We start from the raw sequence: 7,551 nt of genomic DNA, 5'->3' as shown, positions 1-7,551 counted from the left end.
TTAAGGGTTAGGTACCTGCAACAATATATGAAGTTCTTTCTAAATCTCAAGGAATCGGAAAGGTATCTTCAGAGGACAGTCTGTCACAACCATCTTCTGAAAGCTGGGGTGCATCACCATCCAAAAAGACTTGTATCTATTTCTCCATTGCCTAAACAATGGACTTTAGTAACCAATTTAAACCAAATGTCTAATATTTGAATGGTTAAAGTAAGGTGTTAAGCATTCCAGAGTCAATAATGCTGTTGGGTCAGAATTTGTAGCATGACAAGTTTCTTTGAGGTATTTTTCAGCTTCTCCTCCAGTGTGCTGGTCCTTAGCTGACAGGTGGCTAGCAAAGCCCACAATCTACTTTTGGGATTAACCCTGATCTTTTCCATCTACACACAACCAATACAATTTTTCTCAATGATAGATGGATGACGACAGGAACAGCTTTTCTAAAAATCTTTATTTTTTAAATATAAGTGCTGCTGGAATATATCTGGGGCAAAATCAAGCTATTTGGCTTGCTTGCTTAACATTCGTATCAAAAAAGGAACCTAATTATTTGTTCTGTATTTACAATTGCATATTTGGTCAAATTGAATCCAAATGCCAATAAATTCCCAAATATAGAGTAAAGAAGAAAAAGGTAGCAGAAGTGGAAAGTTGTACCAGTGGTGATCATTGACCATTCAATCAAGACTTAAGCTAAGTTTCTTTTCTTGGTTTAGAGTATATGCAAAACCCATGCAGTAATTAAACTCTGAAAGATCAAAAATGTGACCTACTGGATGAATCCATCCATTCTTTTCAGAGAGGCTTTTTAGTGATGTTGGATACTCTGTGTGTCAAAGACTTGTGTGACTTTCAAGTTTTAGGCAAGATGTCTGTTTAACCCAAATTTTTGAACTGTTTTTCACTCACTGCACAATTAGTTCCCTGAGTAACAGCTCATACCTACAAACAAGAAATATACTCCATGCAAGCAGAGCTGACTTGCCAAAGATTCCCATTCTGGTCAAAATGGTGCCAATGTTTACCAAACCACTGTGTCTCAAAAGAGGCCATTTCCATAGCAAGTTATGTGCCAGATTTTCTGCACATGAAAATGACCACAAGTTCCGTTTTTCCTATCAACATTTCCCTGTTTGTAACAAAAAAGCATTTAGCTCTTCATCTTCCTCCTCAAGCTATCTTAATGAAGGCTGTTCTTAAAAGACAGACTTTTTGAGTTATTCTTTTTATGGGGAAAATAATGGCTTTTTTTGTGGGATTGTTTTGAGTTTTGAGTTTTGTAGTTTTGTTATTCTCAAGAATTGCTGGCACATTTTTTACATGGATTTTCACCCAAAAAAAATCATTTACAGACAGGAACTATGAATACAAATGTTGGAAATGGATACTGATCAATTAAGAAAACCATGAGTGAATTAAAGAACGGATAGAATGGAAGAGTTATGCAACTTTAATTATATTTGCCATTGCTCTTCCAGCTATCAGCATCCCTAAGTAAAGGTAAAGTATTAATATTTTTAATATTAATTTGTATTATTGCTTCACATTATTACGTTTTGGCTCAATTATATAAATAATAAATACAGAAGAAACAGTTTGTGTCTGAAATATGGGTTATTTCAAAGCAGCATGTTACTAATCCAAGAATATTGAGCCAATAAGGAAATTAATTTGATATTTAGCATCATTAGATTCACAATATCCATTTTGGCTAATAAACATTCTGGAAATGTTCTAAAGGATTGTTAGGATACAATATACAAAAGGGAACATAGCAGCAGATTGAATGAATGATGGTAGGAAGATGCACAAAAGGATAAATTAAATCTAAATGCATTTTAAGGCTAACATTTCATCCCTTTGTATCTTACACTCTAATTTATAGGATTAACTTGAAGGTAAGAAACAGCATGAAATGCATATCCACATATTCCCTGCCCATAGCAGCAGAATTGAAACTAGATGATCTTTAAGGTCCCTTAAGACCCAAAAAATTCTCTGCTTCTATGATTTTTTTAAATGTAAATTCTAGATAATATATAAGAAAAAAAAACTGTTTTAAATAATATGTAAGCAAAAAAAATAATTATCAAGGAGAGCAAAAAGATCATGGTTTTTTATCTTTTCCCTATGTAAGGAGTATATGGTTGGGTTCATTTCTATAGTTTCAAGAAAAATGAAAAGTAAAACTTATGTAAAGCTCTCGAAGGTGTTGCCACACCTCACTCAGTGTAAACACAGGGTCAGTGAAATTGTTGTAGGGAAAAATCAGAATTGCAGGCAGATGAGAAAGAGTCCAAAGCTGCAGAAAGGATCACTCATACAACCTTCAGTGCAGAACCGGAGCTTAAAGCAATGGTAATCTAAGTTGTTGCTGAAGAGGGGAAATAAAAAGAAAAAAAGGAAAGAGAAAAAGAAACTAAAAAAAAAGAGAAGGAAAAATGAGAAGAAAAAAGAAAGAGAAGGAAAAAAAAAGGAAAAAAGGAAAGGGAAAGAAAAGGGCAGTTAGTGTGATTGCATCTCCTCAAGTAAATACTGGAGGCCAGTCTGCGGCAGGGGGCCAAAAGGACGTGGCATGACTCACACTCTCACCACATCAGCATTGCTGCAGCCAGATCTCTCAGGCGGCTCCCCAGACCTTGCCAGGCACTGTGCAGGAGCTGCTTGCTGGCCAGGGCTGAAACCATGCCCAAAACCATGCCCAAAATTGTGCTCACAATTTAACAGTACGCCCTGGCCATGTTTCACTCACTCACCATTACTGACACTGCCACGGGGAACTCATTTGAGGAGGAGTGTTGGAGAAAGGCTTGTGCAGAGAAGAGCAATGCTGTGACTGTATGGGGAGCTTTGCCTGTGAGTTTTTGTTATTCAGCTGAAAGGCCAACTTCCAGGGCAAAGCTGAACACATTTCAATAGAAGATCAAGTCTCACAAAGGGTTGCCCAAGTTCTTACTGTCTAATAAAGAGTCAGCAAATTTATGTTGTAGTAAAAACAATTGGGAGTAAAATTCCTTTAAAAAAATACTCCATTCATCTGACTACAAAGTGAGTTGCAATAAATACAGTATTGAGAAACAGAGCAGCTTAGCAGGGTTTTAAGTAGTCTCTGCATTCTCGCTGCTGCTCCCACACATGCACACACACACAGGCTGCCACACTCTCCTCTCGTGCTGCTAAAAGCAAACAGTGGATATGACAGACAAACATTGCAAGCACAGATGTGTCCATTACAACCAGCGTGAGCCATGCTCAAGAGGAGTGCTGTCACTTCTGAAAATCCAAGTGTGTCCGGCTGTGAAAAAGCAGTGGGGTGTGAGAACAAAAGAAAGAGATGTTGTGATTAAGACAGGGCTAATGGTTCATTAACAATATCCAAGGCCTGGCTCTACAGCTTAGAAGTTAAGGATATATTTCAAAATTACCTTTTTCCTTTTTTTTCTTCTTGTTGTTGCTGTTCATTTCTTTTCTCTGCCTTTTGAAAAGGATTTGTAGCTTCCTTCCTTGCCCTTTTGTCTGACGGCTCCTAAAATATGAAGCAAATGAAAACATAGATGCAGTGAAAACAATATTTTTTTTCTTTCTGGTCTCTTTTCAACTCTCTCTATGATGTGTGAATCTAAGGCCAGGATTGGGGGGAGAGGCTGCATTCCCTGGTTCAGCGATGGTCCTGCCCCAGCTGTTAAGGGTCCCACTTGGCAATCTGAGGGCTTGTGTCTATACTGATGAAGAAGGCCAATGAGCAGTGTTTGGTGCAGTAGGGCTTCTGTCAGATGTCCAGGGACAGTTCACTAATTAACATGTTCCAAAAACCTTAGGTCAGCTAGGTTTTGGAACAGGTTACCAAGACAAGTTGCGCAATATCCATGCTTGGAGGTTTCTGATCCTATCACAGAATCATAGGATGGTTTGTCTTGAAAGGCACCTTAGAGACCTTCTCACTCCTGACATAGGTAGGGACCTTTGACTGGACCTGGTTTCTCAGAACCCCATCCAACCTTGCCTTGAGCACTTCCACAGATGGGGCATTCACAATGCCTCTGGGTAACATGTCCACGTGCCTCATTACCCTCACAGAAAAGAACTTTTCCTAAAATCTAAACTAAACCTGTCCTCTGTGAGGTGGAGATCTGTGAAACTTCTTGTTTCAATCCAGAAATAGAAGAAGTAATTCAATTAACTACATATAAATCACTAAAGTTTGGTGAGGAGTATTCCACTCCTGTATTCTGTCCTTTCTTTTGCCTACTGAGATTCAAACTTTCCAGTAACCATGTCCTAGGATGCTCCTGGAGGCCAAGGGACATCCAGAGGTTACCTTGTGCAGAGAGTTGTTGTAAAATACATGGATAATGCTTGTATAACCAAATAAAATGAGAAGAAGGTGCTAGCTAAAGCAGTGAACAGCAATTGCCTGTACTCTTCAGCTGTTAACACCCTCTCTATCATGGCTGTAGCTCCTGCCAGATGCCACTCTCAGACACAAATCTTGGCAGCATTTGGGGATTACCTTTTTTGGGCAAAGACAGAAAGCCAAAGTGTGTGATTGCAAGCTGTGCTCTCCTGCAGATTGGAGACAATCTGTAACAGGCTGTCCTGCTGCCCTAACCATAGCCAGTGGACACTCCTGAGCAAAACTGGTAGGAGTGTAATCCTTTCATGATCACCACACTTCAGTTTATAAAACCTGTTTTATTTTCCTAATAACTAAATGACCTTCCTGTGTTAGCTTCATGACTGGAGATTAATACACTCTGGGATCACTGCCCAGTCACTTCTGCCAACACAGGAGCCATTCCAGGAGACATGTTCCTCTGACTCCCTGGTTAGATTTCAGTATATTGCGATTTTCCATTTGTAGATTATAATTTTTTCCAGCCCATGGTGCTCTGCTAACGTGCTAGATCTATTGGAAAGTAGAATCAGCAGCACTTTCCCATGCTAATTTATCTGCCACTGTGGCAGTATCTAAATGTCCACTTGAAATCTCCCTGACTAAATAAATCTTCCCCTATTGTAGTGAACTGTGCAGTAATTTTTCTTTACATCATCCTGCTTTAGATGTTTAGCAGTAAGGCTGATAATTAGAGGAAAAAAAATCTGTCATGAAATGTACAGAACATATTCAGCATCAAAAACTGATCACAAATGTGAACAATGCATCATTATGAATCTGATCCTGCCAATCCTTCATATATTTTCAATTTCAAGTTCCTGTGGGAATGCCTACAAGTTTATTTTAAGACACAAATTAATAACAGATACAGGCAGCAAATATACAGGCACTTCCCAGGCATGACTGGAGGCCACCACCACCCTCTCAGCTGAGCAGATCCCTTTCAGCTGTGTAGATGACATTGCTCAGTTTAAAGCAAGAAAACCATGAAGTGGAAGAATGGGTTAGAATCTCTCTAGGCTTGCTTGGATATGAGGTAGAGGCTGCTTTAGTATACATCCCTACTCCTCTTCTACTCCAGATGCCTTTTTACCAAATATATGGGCATCCATACTAGTAGATAGACAACTTTGGAATGATTATGGCATGGAAATCCTTCAAAATTAGTATCTTAATCAACAGCTCAGAAACCATTCACTGCAATCACAGTAATGATGCTAATTTTAACTAAATTATTCATACAAGAGGTCATGATGTGTGGACCTTTAATTTTTTTGCCAATGTTAGCATGCAGTTCTCCTTTCTCCTATATAAGTGCCTTGCTGAGAAAGTATTACCCTGCCAGAGTAAAGAGCTGTGGCTGACATTGCCCTGGATTGGAAATAAAACTGGCTGTGACTCTCTGGGCTGCTGGCACAGATGCACCATTCATGCCTGCAAGAACGGCTCTTTTCAGAGCAGCACTGACCCAGGTGTGCAGCAGGACAAAGCGAGGTACATGGGACAGGGACAGCAGCACTGACCTGCACACCAGGAGAATGTCAGGGTCCTGGGCTGGTTTTATCAGGATGTGTGCACAGAGCTAAACAAAGGAATATATGTGGGGTAGAGGCTTAAATGGGCTTGACAAAAAGATCAGTCAGGTGAGGGACACAGGATTGAATCCTTTGGGGAGCATAAAGAAGATATGGAGGTCAGAAGTCAGGTGACCATGAGCTGCTTCTCAAGGAGGGCAGTCCTCAAACAAAATCTGTTTAAAAAATACCTGGTTTATTTCAGAGACTTCCTCCCAGCACTGGTAAGCAAACCAGGGCACCAATCCTGGGGATGCTCAGCCACAAATCAAGGACAGACCTTGCTGCTAGAAAGGGGACTGACATGAGGGGCACTAAACATGTGGATACAGTTTGGGTGCTACTGTGATATGCATAATAAATAATTACATGCATAAAAACAGACCTACCTTTTAGCAGCCATATCCCATCTATATTTGCAGAAACACAGCCATAAACATTATAAATATAGCTGAAATCACCCAATGTATATTGAATGCCGTTATTCCAGGATGCCATAAAACACAGAGAAAAATGTGAATTGATTACATAAGCAGCTTTTTTTAATGAATAAGGTCTATAGATTTTATAGTATTCCTCACTCAAATCTTGTAAAATACATGGAAGTCTTAATTATAGCTGAAGATATCTGAACTATGTTGGCCTTTGATTTTATATTACAATATGCAATTCCTGCTCGCATAATAAACCAATAAATTCAGTATTTATTATAAATGAGTTTAAATTTATAAGACTATCAAAATACCTCCTGGCTCCTGTTAATGTTTAGGAAATATTTCAGAAATGTTTCAGGCTCCTGTCTGGTAGAATTGCCTCCCTTTCTGCTGAGCTTCTATTGATCCAAAGTCTTGAAGTAGTCAACAGTTACATGTACTATAGGAGTAACACACATGCAAATGTTGTGTGTGCAGATGAGAGAGGTATAGAAAGAATGGAAGGAAAGCAGAAGTAGCAGTTTCTGTGTAAGTACTTCCTCCAGTAAGAGGTTTGAATCCAAGAGGCCCAGCCTGAGCCAGCTATAAATCACACTTTGCTTCAGAAGGTATGAAATAGATGGGCTGCATTTCAGTAGTACCCTCAGATGCCTGCAGGTCCTGGCCATGGACGTTGAGTTTTCTGCTGTACAGCCAGCTGGTGAAATTCATGCAGAACTAGTCACGTGCTTGGCTTTGCAGCCTCATGTTGGGACTTCAGCTCTTGGGTTTTGGTCAAATTCAATCAGCACTCATGCGAAATGAGTTCCACTTCTCAACATGGAGATAATTAATGTCTGGCTCACATCAAAAGGAACCAGGAATCAAGTGCTGTAGCTGAATATGGTTTAAAAATGTTGCTTCTTGTTCTATGAGTTGGTGCCCCTTGACGTGGCTCCTGCAGCTGCAAAGAAGCAAACCCATAGTTGGAAGAAAAGACAGGAAAAGGAGATGTGACTTGTTTGCTTGCCTTACCAGGTGAAATACATAAAAGGAAGAGACAACTGATTCTGCTATTAAAATTAAAATTTAGAGCATATACTAACATAGTTGGGTAATGTTTTGTGACAGAAAATTAGTAAAATTTTCTTGTCAAAATACTAATTAC

The 7,551-nt window shown here is 39.3% G+C and overlaps 1 long non-coding RNA gene across 2 annotated transcripts in view; it reads right to left on the bottom strand.

Moving 5' to 3' along the window:
- Positions 1-481: 481 nt before the first annotated feature.
- The window catches only part of LOC139596227 (uncharacterized), a 34,489-nt gene continuing 27,419 nt past the window's right edge, over positions 482-7,551 (bottom strand). Inside the window, exons 2-4 of one of the 2 annotated variants that reach the window (XR_011681280.1) lie at positions 6,360-7,347; positions 3,426-3,526; positions 482-2,374 (exon numbers count right to left, since the gene is read on the bottom strand). This is a non-coding gene — a long non-coding RNA (uncharacterized lncRNA). Of the gene's footprint in view, positions 2,375-3,321; positions 3,527-6,359; positions 7,348-7,551 lie in introns of those variants that run through there. The other variant, XR_011681279.1, reaches the window with a different exon arrangement.

The sequence above is a fragment of the Agelaius tricolor genome, unplaced genomic scaffold, assembly GCF_023055355.1.
Source record: "Agelaius tricolor isolate 1412-34295 unplaced genomic scaffold, bAgeTri1.0.p SCAF_1, whole genome shotgun sequence".
NCBI lineage: Eukaryota > Metazoa > Chordata > Aves > Passeriformes > Icteridae > Agelaius > Agelaius tricolor.
The sequence above is the reverse complement of the archived record's forward strand: the minus strand, read 5'-3'. Positions and strand labels throughout refer to the sequence as shown.